General features: G+C 43.2%; 1 protein-coding gene across 7 annotated transcripts in view; it reads left to right on the top strand.

Annotated features, from left to right (window-relative positions):
• CRACDL (CRACD like) overlaps window positions 1–16,356 on the top strand; it is a 62,550-nt gene that overhangs the window by 18,276 nt on the left and 27,918 nt on the right. Inside the window, exon 1 of one of the 7 annotated variants that reach the window (XM_048961612.1) lies at window positions 2,363–2,612. The exons of 5 other annotated variants lie outside the window; for them this stretch is intronic. The gene's annotated coding sequence lies outside the window, so the exon portion shown is untranslated. Of the gene's footprint in view, window positions 1–2,362; window positions 2,613–10,881; window positions 10,923–16,356 lie in introns of those variants that run through there. One more of the 7 variants, XM_048961650.1, reaches the window with a different exon arrangement.

Below are 16,356 nucleotides of genomic sequence, written 5' to 3'. Positions count from 1 at the left end.
GCCTTACAGTGATCAGCAACTTTGCTAGTAGGGGCAATGACAAAGCCCTTACCTGAAATGCTGTCTTCATCGCCAGGTCTCTACTTTGGTTCTACTCACATGGCTATCCTGATATGCAGAAAAATCCAGGAGTATTTTTTCCTTAATTCTCTATGCTTTCCTTTCTCTCTCTCTGTCTTTCTGCTTTGCTCTTTCTTTCTTTCTCTCTTTTGCTTTCTCACTTGGCACCGTTTTACTCCTGGACCTTTTGCTGCAGTCCACTTGCAGTTGTAAGGTCTATTTCACATCTGAAAACCTTGCCCAGAAAGGCTTTCCTTTACCTGCTTTCTTTCAAGTTCAGCAGTTCTCTATTTCTTTTGAAATCTTCCGTACTTGTATCTAGAAATTTCTATTTGCTTTTGTTGACAGCCTCATTATTGAAAGCTTATATTTACTATTTCATTTTGCTGAGCTTCCTCTATTTCCTCTGATTTCTGTTGTTCAGCATCACCATGTTGTGTTACTGAATTTAAAGGCAATTTGGAAAAATTTGTAAGAAAAAAGTGCAGTGAAATCCTCTCCATTTGGTTTGTAAAAGAAGAACCTAGTAAAAAAACCCTGAACCTTGTGCTATCTAATACACAGAAGTTCCTGTGGGTAGGTTTTCTGCATCGTTCTGCCTTCTGATGATGGTATTTTTGGATGGCCTTTCATAAATAAAATTGTTTCAGAACACTCGTACTAGTTAAAATACAGTTGCACTGCACAGATCCATAATTTCTGGCTTACCCTCAGCACTCTGTTACATGTTCAGCTTTTCATTAACAGTAGGCAAGCTTATATTTAATATCTTGAATTTTCAGTTTACTCCTTCCAAACGCTGGTTGGTTATCTGCAATGAATTTTTTATTGTGGCTCTTTAAAATCTGGATTAATTCAGCTTTGCTGCTGCCTGGGTCGTGACATTCGTAACTATGGTGTTTGGAAATTGCTGTGCTTTCCTGACGAGACTAAACACCGAGCTCTTCCTACGTCTGCAAAAAAGATGAGCGAAAGAAAGTGAACAAAAAAAGTGTAATTTTCCTATCAAAGTGAATGGCTTTGGCTCTTTTTCAGAAAAAAGTTTGAAGCATCATAATACTCATCTGCTTTTGGGCTGCTGCAATTGCTGCAGGAATGGGCTGATTCTCTGGGTAGTGCTCTCAGACACAGGGTCTGGATTTTGGGTGGTGCTGGACTCAATGAGCCTTGTGGGTCCTTTCCCTCTTGGGCTTTTGCATGATTCTGTGATTCTTGCATGCAGTGCACATACCTTACTAAGGAGGTGCTGGCATCACTCCAGCAAAGAGGAAACCACTACTGTAGGGCAATGTACTCAAGTGTGAAGGGGAAGTATTTGGCTGGAATTGGAGAAACTACTTTCACAGTGATACCCCTTGTCTTCCTCACTTCCCCTGGTTGCCTCCAGCCATCAGTGGAAATATGGCATGCTTAACATTACTTTTCACCCTTGCTGCCCAGAGCACGGTTTCAGCAAAAAGCGAACAGGCTTTTTTTTCTGATAATCTGCTCTGCACAAGGCATCTCATAATGCATCTGAGGACTCATTATTTTCTTTCCCCATAAAGGGTAACTGGGGTCAGCCATTTCCAATTCAAGGGACCTGAAGGTCCTTTAGCTCTTCAGGTCTATTTCAGCTCCTTTTATCTTTTAGAAAATGCATTCTGAGGAGGCTGCAAGCTAAGTAGAGTAATTAATGCACTGGCATGGCAGTAACTTAAAATATTTAAAGGGTCAGAAAAGGCAGATTTCTTGTGTCATCTTCACCACTTCTGACATACTTCTCTTCCCTGATCTCAACTATGGGTTTGTCTGTACTGCATACTTCGTAGCACAGGTGTCTGGGATAACCTTAATTTCTTGGTTTTCCACATCCAATATTCTGTTGTTGCGTTTGTTAATGCTGAGGCCATGTGCACAGTGGGTGTTTTTTCCCACTTTCTCTAAATGGCAAGAGTTGAGATACAAGGATCTTATTTCTGTATTAAAAACTTTTAAGCTTAATTGCCACAGAAGATAGAAAATGCATCCTCAGTTTTTGTTTGTGCACTCCCCATTTCCACAAGTGCCTTTTTGTGGTAGAAGCAGCTCAGCTGCCTTCCCATTGCCCTGTGTGGTGCTGCCCAGCAGACTGCAAACCTGGGAGCAACCTGTCAGCACGTTCCTGCCTTTCCAGGAAAGGACCCAGCAAAGTTCCCGGAGCAACATCAGCCTGCGCTAGGAATTCAGGTCAGGATCTCCCCGCTTGTTCCCTAGCAACTGGGGGATACTGGTGCTTTTTCCTGCCACTGACTCATTCGGCACCAGATGCAGGGATCGCATGGTGAAGGGACTGGGGCGGTGTTGATCACTCGTGCTTTGGGAAGGCAGAGCAGAGCCCAGTGGCAGATAACTGATGAGATGTAGCTTGCACTTCCTAAATTGAACTGGATTGAGGCTTTGCAGGATCCTCCGTGCAAACTTTAGAGTACCTCTGTTGTGTTTGCTACCACTTGGCAAGGTGACAGACCCCTCTTGAAGCAACTGTAGCCCTTTGTGTTACGTTGACTTTGACAAAACACGAACGGATGCAGGTAAGCAGCTAAAGTTCATGTTTGAGTTGCCTTAAAGGTTGGTTTTGTACAGGTGCAGTGTGTTTCTTGGTTACACAGACGCACAACATTCAGTCGTGCAAGTGTTGACCTGTCTTTGTACTTATTAAAGTTTCAGCAGATGGTACGTAAAAAAGTTAATTGGAAAGATGAACTGCCTTCCCTAGTTCCTTGTGGCATCTGCTTGTAAAGTGCTGCAAACAGCCTTTATATTTCTCAGGACATTTCTAAAATGAGCTAGTAAAAATGTGTAAGCGGTCAAGAGTTATCAGCTGCCACGCTTTTGTTGGAACTGGCTCCTTGTTGCACTTCTAGGTATAGAAAGCAGCAATTTCTTCTAACTGTATTGTTTGCAGAAGCTGGCAGTTGTTGCCTGTGGTTGTTAGCACAGTGGGATTTGTTCCTCATTTTTTACTTTGTTTCATAGTTTACAAGTAGAAACCCTTTGACAAGTGCAGAAATAGAAGTGATGTGCCGTTCTAAATAGTTTTTGGACCAAAAGAAATTCTCTTCTGTGTGCTGTTGGCTCCCTTCTTTACTCATAAACACTGGCGATTGTGCAGTTTACACTGGGGAATATTTATACTGAGTGCTGGTGAAGGGGTGGCATGAGAGTTTTCTGAAGGACCGTTTCTCACAAGAAACACAGTTTTCATATTCAAAAACAAATGTGGAAATAAATGTCTCCAGGTGCACAGAAGCTATTCAACTTGCCTTTTTCAGCAGTCTGTAAACAGTAAGCTCAAGCCCTTCAGCAGTGGGTTTGGCACGGCCCCAGTTAATGTGAGCAGAGGCCTGCCAGGTGGCATCAGCCTCAGATCTGGCTGCACATGTCTTGGGCAGACACACTGTAAGCAGGTTTGTGGATTTTTTTAGTGGCCATTTTGAAAAGGGATCTGAAAAAAAAGGAAGCTGTATTTTTAAATTATCTCTAATATGAAGTTATTTAGTTTGAGTGCTGGCTATAGGGCACTCAGGACCTGATTTCCTCACAGGGACAGAGTGAGCACAGTTTCAATTGATATTTTCCATGCTTAGTATTCGTAAAAACAATTGCCAGTCTCACATTGCGTACTGATACAGCGGCTGCTTTGTGATGTGTGAATGTCTGATTTGGTATCTCAAGCTTTTTGTCCATGGCAAACATATGGGAAAGGTTATACATGCATCCCTAGGACTAGCACTGCATGTGCATTCAAGAAGAGAGAAGAAACCCATACCAGTGCAGGATCTTTCTGCAGTTCAGGAAGTTCTTGATTACAAAAGAATCTCCTAAGTGTGTAACTTCACACTACTGTGTGTTCAGGTGATATAGGATAGAGAGGGGAAATATCTGTTTGAGCTTCACATTACAATTAATTGTGCCTTTCTCAATATCAGCAACTTTCAGGAGACAACAGCAGAAGCCTCGTCAATCGCTTTGATCTGGCTGTGCAGTAAAGCAACACCCTCAGAGGATGATGTGGGACCAGAGAGGTTAACTTATCCAGCACTCCCTGCTTTCTTTTGTTCACAGAGCTTTGCAGCATCTTCTTAGTAACACTCTTCTGTCAGAGCTGGGAACAGAGCTGCTAGACACCCCATTCCCTGACTCACAACTACTTTTAAAATGTCTGAAGGAAAAAAAGTTTAAAGGAAGGAGGCCCCTACGTAAACAGGGTCAGATTTTCCTTGAGCTTGAGCTAGTGTGGTTGCCAGCTGGATGTAAAAGGCTAAATATTTTCCTTCTACACCTACACTGGAGGCCCTCGGCAGATACACAGATGGCCAGGACTTGAGAGTCCACCCAAGGGAGCAAGTGTCAGCACTTTAGGGCTTAACATGAATCTGGATTGGGTCCTGTAGTTTGGCAGCAGCAGCCAGCTGCAGAAATCTGGGTGCCTGCACATATGGAAGAGCCAGGTCTCGGAACGTTACTGGGACACTGACCTTACATTAGACAGTATTTCTTGATAGTAAACATAGGAGACATGTTGGGCTCTGCAGTAGAGAGCAGGCCAGAGGTGGAAAGTCAATGTTTTCCTCACTGATACCTGTCCACCACCTTGTGCAAGGCTTGCTGGCAAAAGGAGAACTGAAAGGGAAGACATCTTCTCTAAATACCCTTGGCAAGAGACAAAAGCTGCCTCAAACTGAGGATAGTTCTGTCACAACAGTAAATAGCTACAGACTGGCCATTTAATCTGGAAGTTTCTAATTATCAGCTACAAATTTCCAGAATACCATTTCAGTCAAAGGACGGGAAAACTGAATTGCTTTCAAAGGAGGCTTTAATCAGCCTGTGAAAGGATTACATGAAGTGTTTGCCAGCAACAACAGGGGACTGAATGCTCAGGAGGTCCCCTCTGAGACTGTGTGCCCAAGTTTTATCCTGACACACCTGTGTAGAGCTCAGAGATTTCAGTGTACCTAAACATGCTGTTGCTCAGGAGGCTATGTGAGAACTGAAAGAGGCAAGAAGATGCATGGAGCCCCTGGAGTAGAACGGAGCTCACAGGCAGAATGCATCTGGTAGTTACAGGTCTTGCAGAAGCAGCAGTAAAGACCCTTTGTGGATAAAACAATTTAGGACTAACATGTGTAAGTCACCGGATAGGAGAAAGGCTGCTTGGTTGAATGCTTATTTCTCCATCATGGCTGTGCCAACCTTTTCCTCTCTGACTTTGGACCTGTCCAAGGGATCAGTGCCGGGATTCTTCAGAGAACTTCTGAAGGGAGGTTGTGTGCCTCTCTGCTCCCATTCCTGTGTCAGGAAGAGCAGGTTAGGTTTTCTGACATCTGCATGCTAACGCTTTTTATTTTGTGAATGCTGCAGTATGGTCTGTTGTACACATTTAAATCAGGCGGAGCTCAAGTATTGGACAGTCACATGTAAAAGTGCTGGTGGATGAGAGCTCTTTATGTGATGATGGGTTTCTGCAGCTCGCTTAGGTTTATATCTGCTGAATCACAAGCAGGAAATGTTTGAATTAATGACAGATATTTCCCAACTTTAGTTAGTTAAGTGCCTGCACATGTTAAATTAACCATAATAATCTAGTCATAGTTGTAAGTTAATAACTTGCATCTCACTGTGCTTTGAATATTGAAGTAAAACATTTGTGAGGCGTTCAGGGAAAGGAGCTTGCTGACAAATGGGACGAGTTCCCATGTTTTTGTTTTGTTTCGCCCATTGTAAACAGCATTTTCAGGTTCTTGTGTGGTTTTTGGCTCTCCACTGACACGTGAATAGGGCAGTGGGAATGGGAACCCTAGGTTCCCACTGTCCTCAACAGAGAACATTTCTTCCCAGTGAGGAAATACAGATCTGTTAATTTCTGAAGTGTCTTTTCTCCATTGCCTAGAGGGAGAGGCAGCCAAGAGCAAATGTGGATATGGGAGTTTTGTGGCAAAGGGATGTTTTAACTCAACAAAAGTGAGAAAAGACTGAGGACAAATTGGTGACGTGGAAAAAGAGAGATGTTTCTCCCAGTGCATTCCCCAACAGTGGTGCTTGGGGCCTCCTCCAAGGGTGCTTGGGATAGTAATGCTCTCTTGCTGCAGTGCTCGTCCACCTGTGCTCTTTCCACAAAGGCCTTCATTTGTCAGTCCCCTTCCTTCTCCCTGCTCTGTTGCACACAAAGTGCCCCTGGCCTTCTGCTGCCTGCCCAGCTGTAAAGGACCAGTGGCTTCAGGAGTAGTGAGGAAAGAGGGAGAGAAAGGGAGCAAGATAGCCAATGCAGTCACGTCAGCTTTGTTTTCTTAGGAAATTAAACCTAAGGAGTAGAAGCATTGCATACTGATGTTTATCACCCGTGCTCCAGTACTGAGTTAAGATGAAAGCGCTGTCAGGGCTGCATCCATCTGTCTTGCAGATGAGAGAGGACACACAATCAGCATGACACTGTGACTGGTAGCATATTTTTCTGCTGTTCTGGATAGATAAGAAGCAGGAGCCCTCCTAGTGAATGTATCTCTGGCTTGTTATAAACGCTGTTGGGGAAGGTTTGTGCTCTTTAGTGCCCTCCTTTCTCGTGTTTTCTCCAATCTCCTCTACTCATCTCATTCTGCATTTAAAATTTCTGCATGTACTCTTAGCAGTGTCCTGCACGTGTACTCCCTGTCACTTGTCCTGGACAAATTGACATGTGCAAGTGCTTTCATTTCTCAGTGCAATGACCGGTGCATGTGGTGTAGAACACCAGAGACTCAGCTCTGGATTTCCAACACAGTAGCAGTAAACCTATTAAGCTCCATCAGGGTATTGACTTCCAAAAGCCTGCAAGTCTGAAGTGGCAGAGAGAGGTGAAATGTGCAGAGTGACTGGCAAGATCTCTTGCTTTCATGAACGTTATTGCTGCAGGGAAGGAGCAAATGGGAAAATGAGAATATGAGCAAGTCACTCTAATTTCCATTTGCTCATATCCTTGTTTTGAAGCATAGAGCATAGACCTGCAAGGACGTATAGACAGGAGAACTGCAGGAAAATAGCTCCTCTGTTTCAAACACAAAACAAACGTGACCTGAATGGATAACAGGAATGAAAAGTTTGCAAGTACACGTAGTGAGAGAATAAATGGTAAAATTAGGACTCTTCTATTTATGAAATTCTGATTGTGGCTTTTCTTTTAAATTGTGAAGGAGAGTTCTGAGGAAAGATGAAAGGACTCAGTATTGTGATGGGGTCAGAAAGCAGCCATCCAGCCTGCTCACCTGAAAACTACTTTGGTTAGGAAGACTTCCTGACTTAAACAGACTCGTACCTGAACTCCCAGGGTTCTCACATATCACTGTGACTGTGCATTAAAATTTCTTGCTCCTTTTTTCCTAAAAGTGGTTTAAAGGTTGCTCAGGATGGAGGAGAGAAGAGTTGACTATGGTTCTTGTCTTTCCCATCTGGGCTCAGGAAAATGATTATCAACTTGAAAGCCAGGCAGGACTAAATTAGAAGGAGACAAAGAGACTCAATTAGGTCATCCTCAGTTACAGCCTGCCGCATGTATCTCTTCAGAAAGAGCCTCATGCAGCGTGTTAGCTTTGCATTTGGCCTGTGGGGTTTGGCAGAACAGGAATGTGGAATGTGTTTACAAGGTAGCAGTTATTGCTGAAATATGTCAGCACCGTTGCCTGGGGAAGTTTCAGAGGATCAAGGTCACGCGGACAGTGGCCATCCCCCTTGGACAGCTGGTGTGAACCCTGGGGAGGAAACTGGCCTCAGAGCCTGCAACCAGGGACCTGCGAAATGGCAAAGAAGAGGAGGATGCTCCCCTTCCCAACCACCTCGCAGCACCCTCCCATCGGACCTGGCTCCATCCCCGCTGCTCCTTTGTGCTAGGATGACCCAGGACAGGGGCTGTTCGTTGACTTGGAGGCATGGCTGCTTTCTACCACTGCATCCGAGGTGACTCCAGGTTAGAACATGACAGAAGCTGCTCAGCAGAGCGGTGCGGGCGGCCACCGAGTGACACTGGGGAATGCTGAGCCTGAGGGTCCCCTGGCACCTTCTCATGAGCGGCTTCTGGAAAGCAGTCAGCTTATATTCTGGCTAATCTCAGGTGGTTGGCTGGGGTGTCTCTGCCTGGAAGGGCTAATGCTTCCCTTAGGGTATTCTCTTTACATTCCCTAGTTTCTTTTTTTTTCTCTGCTCTAAATATTCAGTGTTAAAGGTACTCTGTGCACGGTGCATGGATGATTACTGTAGGCATTTAATTTTTCCAGCACATGAATTCTGGAGGAACCCAGTAAAGAACATTTTGTTCTCTTTGTCTCATTCATTTTTCCTTTTTATTTGTGTTTGGCCAAACCAGACTGTTTTTCATTGTATTCATGGCAAAACATTTTCAAGTAGGCTTCGGATATAGCTATGTTCTGTGTTCAGGTAAACACATCATTTGAAAAGGCTTGTCCTTAGCTCTTAAGGAAACTTAATAGGAGGGTTGGAATAAAACCGTTCACTGCGTCACACTTCACGTAGCCAGGAGTAGACAGTCAACGCATTATGGGTGAGTGCAGAATGGATGAAAATTGGGCCACATTCAGATCTGATGTGAGCAGTCGCAATTGATTTCTTTGTCTGGGTGACTTGGCCCACTGAGTTTTGTTCTGAATAGCCGACGAAGCTGAATAAGAATCTCATTCTGGGTTGCACTAAGGACGTTCAGTATCTGAAGCTCCCATTAACCTTCACTCTGTACAAGAGCATGCTTACATGAGCCTAATTGATGGGGCTGCGGGTGTAAAAGTGCGGGTTCCTTGGGGCTTGCTGTGCTTCCAGGTGAGTCTTATTCCTTTTCTGCCACATAGTATGCGTTTGTATGTGTATAGTCAATTTATTGCATTTATGGTTCCAAAGAGCACAGGGGAGATCACTGAAAGCCCTGTTCTGTTTCAAAGAATCTAAACCCATGGAGACCTTTAACAACGTTGATTTTGATACTCAATCTGAATACCAAGTGACTTTGTGTAATTGTTTTTGTGAAATAGCTTCAGGAATGTTCCTAGTGCTGAATTGAAGAATAATTGCAATTGCGACATGTAGAATCAAATGTAATTTTGTTCTAAAGCAAGTCTTTTTAGTTTCTTTTCTACTGCTTTTCAAGGAGAGTCACAGTGAATATTTAATACTTTCCCTGGCGTTTACTTTTAGTGACATTAGCCTGTTATTGTGCAAAAAAGATGAAGTTCATCAGAACAATATTAGCCAAAGTGCTCGGTGTGCACACTTAGTACTACTGAAGTTCAAGATGCAGATTGTGCTTCTGTCAGTAAAATAGCTGATACGAGCCCCAGACTCTGGTCGTGTGTTGAGCTGTTTGTTCTCTTAAATGTAGCAGCGGATCTTTGCAGGGAACTGAGTGGGAGAGGTCTTATGTCTTTGTGAAAAAAAGAAAAAAAAAAAAAGAAAACTGTGCTTCCAGTAGAGGGATTTAGGTTAGATATTAGGAGAAAGTTTTTCATACAGAGGGTGGTGACGCACTGGAACAGGTTGCCAAAGCAGGCCGTGGATGCCCCATCCCTGGAGGCATTCAAGGCCAGGCTGGATGTGGCTCTGGGCAGCCTGGTCTGGTGGTTGGTGACCCTGCACATAGCAGGGGGTTGAAACCAGATGATCATTGTGGTCCTTTTCAACCCAGGCCATTCTGTGCTTCTATGATTCCATTATCCTGTGCACTGAGAAAGAAGACAGAGTCTCAGTGTGCTCTTATTTCTCTTACTGCTCTGTTAATAATGCTTTCCGTATTGGTAGAATAGCTTTCCTGGGCTCTCTGTTAAATCACAAAGAATATAAACCTTCCATTGAAAGGTGGAAGGAAGACGTTTTACATAGGCCAAACGCATTTCACGTGCTTTTGTTTTATTGCTTTGCCAACATTTTTTTTTTTCTGTTTTTAATTATTTTATGGGGATGTTCAGTTTGCTTTTGAGTTCCATATTTTAACATCTGTTTAAAGAAAGCATGCAGGCTAAGGCTTTTGCTGTGAATAAAATACGACCTTTGACAAGATGTTTACCCCTGAGTTATTGAGCTCCCTTAGGGAAGAACTGACTTTTGCCTTGCTGCGCCAGGAAATCAGACCAAGCAGAGGTGCTTTCTTCTCATAGGTTGGTGGATTTTGTTGCAGCACACTTTTTTAAAAGAGCAAAAAACTTGTTCTTCAGGAGCTGCTTGGATGGAAAGCTTGTTTTATGTGGTATTTGTCCTGTAGCCTCTTGCCTTCATGTAGAAGAGGGAAAGGCAGGTCTATTCATTCTTGAAAAACAAACAGATAGACATAGCAGGGCTTTTCTCCCCATCCTTTGGAAATGCACTGTTTGTAATAGAGAAAGGAATGCGCTGCTGGCAGAGGGCACGGAAGGCTTGGTGAGTATCCTGTATGAGAGTCTGCAGGGTCCTTGGAAAATAGTAGTGACAAATGCACCAGAGATGAGTTAGGCTTGGATATGTGAAGGAAACTGCCTACTGCCCTACAGAAGTGAAAGAAGAAGAACAGCATGGAACTGTCAGGGGAGGGGCAGCTGGGGATTAGGGGAAGGGGCTGCACCAGAGGGTGGTGGGCATGGAACGGGATGCCCAGGGCTGTGGGCATGGCCTGAGTGCTGGAATTCAAGGAGTGTATGGACACTGCTGTCAGACATAGGGTTTGGATTTGGGGTGGTGCTATGTGGAGCTGGACTCAATGATCCTTGTGGGTTCCTTCCAACCCAGGATGTCCTGTGATTCTGTGAATAGAAAGCGTTGGCATGAGGAGCAGCACTGGAAGATTGTGTGTTGGTGTCACTACTCGAAATATAGGTAGTCACTTCTGAGAAAAGGTAAATCACTCAGAGCTCTGTTTGTTTTGACAGTGGCTAGGAGGAGGATGGGAAAATCCCTAGAAGACTGAATTTTTAAGGAGAAAGACATAAATTAAGCTAGGGCTCCCCCTGGACACCGGTAGAGGCAAAGTTCATCAGGTCCAGCCTTGCTCTGAGCATTGGGAATGGCACACAGGCTCTCAGCGCATCATCATGATGGGTGCTACACATTTTCTAATAATATGAGGGCATGCTATAAGAGTAGCAGTAGCTGGAGGAAATGTCAGTCACATGCACAGAAAGTGAGACTTTTATTAGCCAGTAGTGCAGATTAAAAAAGGATGGGGAAGGTGTCATTGTGAGATTGATAAAGATGAGTAACAAACTGACAAAGTGTCATTTTTGGGACAGCAAGCCTTATGTGAAAATACCACATTTTTGAAGATGCTGTCCCTGTGGACACTCACTAAACTACTTTAAAAAAAGAAAGCAGAGAACACATGAAGTCAGAGACTTGCGGTGTGATTATTTTTCATTTATTGATGCAAGACCTTTGAGTAAAATGGAAGGAAAATATAACTCAACTCTGAAAATAGAAAGCAAGATTGTACATAAAAAGTGACAGGCTGTTTTTCTTCTTGGTTTGGAATTTAGTTTGTCTTTGGCATTTATGAGGGTATAGAGGAGGAAAACAGCGTGATTTTCTTAAAAAATTATTCTCTGAGTAAATTATTTTCAGTGCATCGCCCATTCAAAAAAATAGGGATGCAGGAGGAATATGAACAGGTGCTGATGTAGTAGAAAGGGAAAGAGGCCTTACAGTCACAGTGAGAGTGCTTGGGAGACCTGACCAAGCTCTTGGGATGGCCACATGCATGCAAGTGTGGTCTCAAGTGTATTTGATCATTTGATTTAAAAATCGGAGGCTGAATAGAAAGTGAAATTTGTACCCCTTTGACACGGGAAGGTTTGGAGAAGTAAGACACATGGCTGTTATCAACTTCTCATGTCCTTTTCTGTGCATTTTTTTGATGTTTTTATACAAACTAATTGGATTTCCAGGGACCTGCATCTTGCTTGTGAGGATGCTCCCACTATCTGTGCTGGTGTGCATAGTGCTGGATCTGTGCTTCTTACACCTGTTGGAGAGGGACCTGGGGAAGGGAAAAGAGGTTTCTCCTAATAACATCGAGGTGATTGATGACTTCTGCAAATGATTTTGTAATTAGGCATGTGGTGAGAGATTTATTGCAGGATAGGTGAAAGCCTTACAGCTTGGGAGAACTGAAGGTCGTTTTGAGAGCTTGAAGCGAGGGTCATGTTGAGATTCCTATTAGCAGGAAAAGATCTGAACAGACAGGCACTTTGAACATTATTGTGGGCACCTCGCCATCACAAGCTGGTTGCCCACTCATTCTCCTGTACCTCATCGTGCAGTATCTTCAAAACACAGCCATTCTGTTTGGTTCAGCTAGGGCAGTCTTTCTGAATGTTTGGGTTTTCTTTATATCCCCTGACTTCTTGCATTTTCTTTCTTAAATCCACAAGGCTGTGTAAAACCAGTAAGGATCTTTAGTGCTTATCATGATACTGGAGAGAGAAAAAGGCAGGTTTCCTCCTCATGTGAAATGATAGTCCTTAGTTCAGATTTTTAAAAGAGCTTGGTCTACTAGAAAGCAAATGTTTGTGCAATCACAGGAATAAAAGGTTCAAATTGCTGCCATTCATTTCAGCTGTGCTTTTCTTTTTTTCTTTTTCCTTTTTTTTCATTTTTCTGATACTCACCTGGAATGCAGTGACATTTGGGAGGGGTAGGGTTGCCGTGCCATATTCCTTCTATATTCTTTGCACTCATGTATTCTTAGCTGTGCTTCCTGTGACTTAGCTCATAATAAAAGAGCGCAGGAAGGAAGAAGGAAATGGAAAAACAATATCTGCTGGGAAAAGTCTAATGTAAAAAAAATACTATTATAAGCTTGGGTAATATTTAGCAGTTTATCATCAGACATATTGGCCTCATAAAATCTCATAATAAATTGATAAAGCAGGGTTCTGTTTCCTGAGGGGGAAAAAAAGGAAGAGAGAAAAAGTACAAGTGCCGTTAGTGCGGTAAATCTTGCCCTTGCTAAGACAGAAGAAATAAAGCAACACGCTCCTGAAGGATGTGGATCCCACTGAGTTTTTAGACCAGAATGTGACTTAGTCCTTGAAGCTCAGCAAGGCTTGGAGAAGTTGAAGAGAGGAGGCTGAGAGTTCTCAGTACCCTCAGAACAAAGTACTGTTCCCTGGAACAGCCTCAGGATCCGAATGCAAGTGCTGCGTGTGGGTGCTTCTGTCAGCAATTTGTTGAACAGCTATTAAACTTACATGTCATAGATTTTAAGGAAAGCTTTGAAGATATCATTTAGCTCTCGATTAAGCAAGTCCCTGTTTACGTCAGGGAAGTGACAAGAAGGTATAATCATACTCATGTTGAACTCTGGCATCTTGTTTTTCTTTCTCCTTCTAAGCATCATGTTTTAACCAAATCTTTCATGTGATGAATGAGAGTTTGTTTTGGACACTGAGGAAAAAGCTTGAAAGGCTGAAAATCTACCTAAAGATGTTAAAATAACTTCTGCTAAAGGTGAAAAAAAAACCAACAAAGGAAGTGTGTGTAGAACAGCTCTCTGAGTTCATGCACTTGGGAAAGAAAGGAAGGGCTTGGAAGGAAAAGCAGCTTTTCCCATGCCAATAAAAATGTCATCATCAATGCTGACTGACTGCCTGGCACTAGGCCGTGTGAGATGCTGAGCTGGGAGTAAACTGTAACTCAGCAAACACTTCAGCACATGACTAAGTCTCAGCACAAGCATTTACTTGAAATCAAGGTGGACTAAAATGATCTGTCAGCTTTCAAGTGGCAGCTTGGCCATTACGGTCCCACCCCGCCCATATCCTAGGATAAATGGTCAGGCAGACAGGCTTGGTGACTGCATGATTGCACCTCTGGCCAGACCACTGTGTCCTTTGCCAAGCGTTTTGCCAGTTTTTTTCAGTTCCAGTCCCTCTGCGATTTGCTTAGCTCTCCTCCACAGGTTAGCAAAGAGGATACCCTTTCATCTCCTGGTGCAAACAAATCTCTCCTTGGTTACGGCGGCCATAAAACTCCTCCCCAGTCTGACATTCAGTCGTCAGCGTGTGGCCGCACCTCGCCATCTGGGTCTCAGACAGCATGTTTTCACAACATAGCAACGGCCATGAGAGCTCCCAGCCTCCTGCTCTGTGAACATCACACCCCTTTGATGAACCAACGTAGGCCTAGTAGAGCTGGATCCAAGTACCAGCTCTGGATTCAGACTGTGAACTTCCCTTTGAAACTGCAAACCTGAGCCACAGCCACCAACAGAGCAGCCAGGTCGTCCCCCAGGTAACCCCTGGAAGCAGGTCACGGATGACTCTTGCAGCAGTAGACATGGGACCTGGCCAGGCCTCACTCCTCACACGCTATTGTTCCAGCACTCCCTTGCAAGAGGTGTCTCCAGCACCATGCTACAGCAGTACAGATAAGCTGGGCTGCTTTCTTCAGGCCCAAGACACTTCTTGGAAAAGTACACTGATTACTAAAACAACCTTAAAATTGTGAAAGTATTACAGATTTGAAGAATGGCCACGGGAGGTCAGGAGTAGAGAGGGGAGCTTGCATGTAGACACATGGCTGGCAAAAAGAAAGCTCATCGGGATTCAGTGTCATGCTGTTTTTCCTAAGGAAGGAGAGATGTTTGTTGCACCCCTGTCATATATGACTGTCCTCAAGTGTTTGGTGGATGCAGTGGAAATGCTCTTCACAATCTTGAATGCCAGAAGTCATTCGCACAGATCTTTACTGACATAGTGGTGGAGTTCACTTTTTAAAATCATTTTTATTCTGTAGAAAATTGTTGCTCAGAGAAGCTGTGGATGCCCCATCCTTGGAGACATTCAAAGCTAGGTTGGATGGAGCTTTTAGCAACGTGGTCTAATGGGAGATTAGACCCCCACAGCAGGGGGTTGGAACTGGATGGTGTTTAAGGTCCTTTCCAACCTAAAACATTCTATGAAACTGGCTGCAAAGGTTTCAGATGGGATAGCAACACATTTCTAGAGCATCTGAAATTAAATTATATTAATTGCTTTAATTATGCCAGAAGAAACATGCCTCTGCTCAAAGTAGCATTTCCATTACAGGGGCATTTATCACCTGGTGACTTTGCTGCTCAGAACTGATGGGGTGTAATGTGTAAACAGATAACAATAGTAGACCTTCAGCTAGCTGCGCGTGGATGCAGTGGGTATAGCTGGGGGTGTGAATTATGGCATCCAGTTTATATATTAAAATATAAAAAATATGATGCGAAATGACATGATGATATGATATGTGAAAGGGCTTTTTTGATGATAAAGGTGCTCATTCAGCTGCTGGGGAAGTGGAGAAGCACTGGAGCTGGTGGGCAGCAGCAGTGTCTTTGCTGGTGCCATCTCATGTCTGTCCATCACCACCTGGATCGAGAACTCACCAGTGTTTCAGGCAATGTGTCATGGTTTAGGCTCCAGTAATAAATATTTCATTTCCATCTAACTCTCTAAATTTATGAGCCTCATTATGTAAGTCTGCTCTTATTTCAGGGGTTCAGAGTAGCTGTGGTATACTCACACCCCGGTCTAGGTTCTGGCATAAGCATCTGTCACCAGTGCAACCCAAAGAGTTCCTCTGTGGTATTTAGGTCACCTTCCAGTGAATGACATCCATGACTTTATAGTGACTCAACCATGAAATCATGGTTTTCCAGATAGAGAAAAGAGAGCACAAACTGACACACAAACTCTTCTGGAAATTATTTTGAAATTACAGATATTCTGCCATCATTACATTTTTGCTTCCAAAAAGCAATGAAGAAAGAAAATTTATTGTTTTATTTTTACCTTTGTCTGCATGAATAGAAGAGTAAAAAGAATGATTAATTTTTCACAAATTACTTAAAAAAGAATTAAAACTAGAATCTGTAGAACACGCCAAGTTAAATAAAAACTGAATATACGTGCAGTTCTTTACAAAGGTTACTTGCACGCGTTACCCAAATGCTGTGATTGGCACAAAGACATTCCGTCTGTGCTGCTGAATAGGAGCAGAGAGAAAAACTCTGAGGAGCAAACCTCTGATGCACACATGCAGAAGCATTCAAGAATTTCATTACACTTGATTCTCAGTAAGGAGAAGTGAGCTGATAAACTGGGGTGTAGCGTATCATCACCTTATTAATTGGAAGTAAAAAGCTTCCTTGGAATATTTGGCATATTAATGGAATATTTTTGTGTTGTGTATTTATAAATAGATATGTGTATATAGACATGTATTGCTTATGTATTTATCTACAACATCATCTTAAATTGTTACGTCTTTATATTTTTGTACCTTGCCTGTATGTGTCTATTG

The sequence above is a fragment of the Lagopus muta genome, chromosome 1 (genome assembly GCF_023343835.1).
Source record: "Lagopus muta isolate bLagMut1 chromosome 1, bLagMut1 primary, whole genome shotgun sequence".
NCBI classification, from domain to species: Eukaryota; Metazoa; Chordata; class Aves; order Galliformes; family Phasianidae; genus Lagopus; species Lagopus muta.
The sequence above is the reverse complement of the archived record's forward strand: the minus strand, read 5'-3'. Positions and strand labels throughout refer to the sequence as shown.